The 4,080-nt window shown below is 41.8% G+C and overlaps 1 pseudogene; it reads left to right on the forward strand.

Moving 5' to 3' along the window:
* The first annotated feature begins 2,509 nt into the window (after positions 1 to 2,509).
* LOC102760521 lies at positions 2,510 to 3,766 on the forward strand (annotated as a pseudogene).
* The last annotated feature ends 314 nt before the right edge of the window (positions 3,767 to 4,080 follow it).

Consider the following 4,080-nt stretch of genomic DNA (forward strand, 5'->3'; position numbering starts at 1 on the left):
CCCAAGTTTCACCCCTGTAGTTAACAGCCCCATGTTAATAATAAATATAAAAAGTTTATTAATAAACTTTTCATTGCTATTAAGCCCTCTTCCCTTAGAATAAGCACTTATAAAAATATTTTTGTCTTTTTAAAAATATTTTTATTGATTTCAGAGAGGAAGGGAGAGGGAGGAAGAGATAGAAACATCAATGTTGAGAGAGAATCATTGATTAGCTGCCTCCTGCATGCCCCCAACTGGGGATGGAGACCACAACCTGAGCATGTGCCCTGACTGGGAATCAAATTGTGACCTCCTGGTTCCTAGGTCAATGCTCAACCACTGAGCCACATTGGTTGGGCTATTTTTTACTTTTTATTTGAACCAATACAAGCTTGTTTATTTGAACACTCCACCTGAGCACAAGTGTTAAGCTCTAGTAGTAAACCAGGAAAGGAACATGAAAGGTGGGAGACGGAAATTAACAGTGTCTGTAGGGCTGTCTCTTCTGAATTTCCTCTTAGAATCCAAAGCAGGTGCATTTTCAAAGATAACTCCACCCTTCAACCCCTATCCCCCTCCTATCACCTAGTTATGAAATACTAACACTGAGATTGTTGAGAGTAGGGTCAAACATGTGATCTCAAGGACCCTAACAAGAGGCTATAAATGCTCCAGAATGGGAGACATATTTTGATGATAAATAGCTATCTGGCACTGTGTTAAGGCTCCCCATGCATAAACTCATTTAAACCTCACATCAACTCCAAGGTGAATGCTAATAATAGCTACATTTTCAGATGGATTCAGGCTGAAATAATAAGTTGCTCAAGGTTACACAGCTAGGAAGTAGAGGAATGAGAATATGAATACATACAGTCAGACTGTTGATCAAGGTTCCTTTAACCCAGCACTAGTGTCATTTGGCACCAGATGATTGTGTGCTATGGAGACTGTTCTGTGCACTGTAGGATGTTTAGCAACATTACTGGCCTCTACCCACTAGATGTCAAAAGCAACCTCTGAGTGGTGACGATCAAAAATGTCTCCAACATTGCTAACTGTCTCCTAGGGGATAAAATTATCTCCAGTTGAGAATCACTGCTATAGATGGGGGATCTAGTTTAGAGGCTAAATAAATTGCCAGTCAATGATAACTAGCAAATAGCCCAACCTGGATTCAAACCTAGGATGACCTAATGCCATACATTATGCTATATTGATCAATGTGGCAGAGAAACCAAAGAGCCAAAAGATAAAAGGAGGAATAAAAGAAAGCAAATAAGATTATTCTTTTAAAATGATTTGCTTTTGTTCAAAGCAAAAGAAACATAACAGAAATGGTTCCTATAGACTCTTAAAGAAATAGACTCTTAAAGATTGTTAGAGTCCCTAATGCACTTAAATTTAAGAGTAAACGGATATTCTATAAAGCAGTGTTTCCCAGACTCAGCTACTTATTAGAATCACCCAGTGAACTTTAAAAATACTGATATCTGAGTCCCAGCCCCAGGATATTCTAATGTAATTGGTCTAGGATGTGGCCTGGGTTTAGGGTTTTAAAAGCTTTCCAAGTGTTGCTAGTATGAATCCAAAGCTAAGAATCATGGCTATAAACAATTAAACTAGCCTTATCAATTATATATTAAATTGTTGCATTTGTTTAGCTTAATAGCAAACCAAATGGTTACCTAATACTTAGTACATACATTATTCTCAACATTCATTGAACTAATGATAATCAAATTTACATATGTCCATAGCATTGTATAGCCAGAATGGAAAGTACTCTCTAGTTCCTAACCTTTGGTCCATCTTGTCTCCCATCATCATTTACAGTAGAAAATGATGGAAAGGATATTGGTTATTTCATAATTTTTCATAACACTGTAAAACGATTTTTTTAACTTATAGGATAAAATGTGGCTTGAAATGGTTTCAGGGCTCTAAACACTTTCGTTTGGATTATTACTTCAATATGTTTGATTAAGTGGTTTCTCTAAAAGTTAACCTTGTCTCTACTATCATGAATAATCTAGAATTTATTTGATGCATCACTTTCTAATATGTGATTTATTCAGCTGACAATAGGACATTGTAGGTGTTTATTAAGATAGCCTTCAAACTATGGAAAAGATAGCCATGTTCTCAACTAGCTTCTTTTCAAAAGGACCAGCAAAACTTGTGCAATATGGACAGAACACTGCTGTTCACTGCAAATATACTCCCTTTCCTTCCCTGAACAGTCTACACACACCTGCATGTAAGCAATAAACAGTGTGGACTTTCTGATCATTTAACCAATACCAGAGGCCATTTCTAATCATACTGAACGAAAATGTTTGCAGGGGACAGGATGGTGGGTGGGGTGGGGTTCTTCCTCTGGAGGAAGAACCAGAAGGGGGTGGGACGGCAGTGCCTCGGTTCCTCCCTCGGAGCCATTTTGTGAATGCGAGACCCACAAATAAAGGGGAGAATCAGACCAGACCGGCGGTTGCACGATCGAGTGGGCGGTTTCACCCGCCCTGGGTGGCGATCCGGCAGCGCGGCCTCGGCCTCTGTGACTGGGCTGTATTTGTGGGACCTCTGTCTGGAGAGGACTCAAGATGACCACCGAGGGACCTCTTCCCAAAAAGGTTCAACTGAGTGAGACAGACTTTAAAGTTATGGCACGAGACGAGTTGATTTTAAGATGGAAAGAGTATGAAGCATATGTGCAAGCTTTGGAGGACAAGTACACAGATCTGAACTCTAATGTAACTGGCTTAAGGGAGTCAGCAGAAAAACTAAAGCAACGACAGGAAGTGTCTGCACGCAGAAAAGACATCCTTGTCATGCGACTAGCAACCAAGGAGCAAGAGGTCCAAGAGTATACTGCTCAAATCCAGTACCTCCAGCAGGTCCAGCAGCCTAGCGCTCCCCAGCCGACATCAACAGCAGTGGACCCCGCGATCAACTTCTTTTTCCTAAAAATGAGAGGTGAGCTGGACGAGACTAAAGACAAACTGGAACAAACCCAGAATGAACTGAGTGCCTGGAAGTTTACTCCTGATAGCCAAACCGGCAAAGACGTCATGGTGAAATGTCGAAGGCTTCTCCAGGAGAATCAGCAGCTTGGAAGGCAGGTGAACCGGGAACTTATTGCACAACTTGAAGCAGAGTTGGCTTTACAGAAGAAATACAGTGAGGAGCTTAAAAGCAGCCGGAGTGAACTGAATGACTTTGTCAGTCAGCTGGAGGAAGAACTAGAGGGTATGCAGAGTACCATTCTAGTTCTACAGCAGCAGCTGAAGGAGGCGCGCCAGCAGTTGGCTCAGTACCAACAGCAGCAGGCTCAAGCCCCAGCCCCAGGTACCAGCAGGACTACATCTGAGCCTGTGGGACAGGCAGAGGCCCCAGGTAAAGACTGCAGTCGGCTGACCAATGGACCAAGCAACGGCAGTTCCTCCCGGCTGAGGATGTCTGGGTCTGGAGGTCACAGGGAGGGGGACACGACCGAAAATGGCTTTCCTTCTTCTCCAGTGATTGGTAATAAGGCCTCCAACAGCTCAGAGGAGAGAACTGGCAAAGGAGGTAGTAGTTACATAAACCAACTCAATGCGGGGATATGGAAGTATAGTCTCTCCCAGGGCAGTGAACTCTCTCACACAGTGAAACGACACAGACTCCAGTTGTGACCCTCAAAAGGAAAAAATCAGTGAGTGGGAAAGGTAACCCAACTGTTGGTTCCTGCCACGTTCAGAATGGCTTGGACTCACGTGTAAATGTACAGTGTTCAGTTTTATAATATTTTTCCAGCAAATTTTTATGCAGGGTTATTTAATTTGGGAGAGGATACTATCCACAAAATTAATGCATACTTTTGTCACAATTTACCTTGTGTGTGTGTGTGTGTGTGTGTGTGTGTGTGTGTGTTTTCCCTTTTTTTGTCTTCTTTGCTTCAATATCTCTGCCACTTTGGAAATTCTAACAGTTACTTTGTTGCTAAAACGTCATTTAGGGTCAGGTTACTTTATAAGAATTAATGTGATGTTGTAAATAGAAATCTTTCCTTAAAGTATAAGGCAATGGTGGCTGTATAAATCGGTGTCTATCTACCTG

The sequence above is a fragment of the Myotis davidii genome, unplaced genomic scaffold (assembly GCF_000327345.1).
Source record: "Myotis davidii unplaced genomic scaffold, ASM32734v1 scaffold216, whole genome shotgun sequence".
In the NCBI taxonomy this organism is placed as follows: Eukaryota; Metazoa; Chordata; class Mammalia; order Chiroptera; family Vespertilionidae; genus Myotis; species Myotis davidii.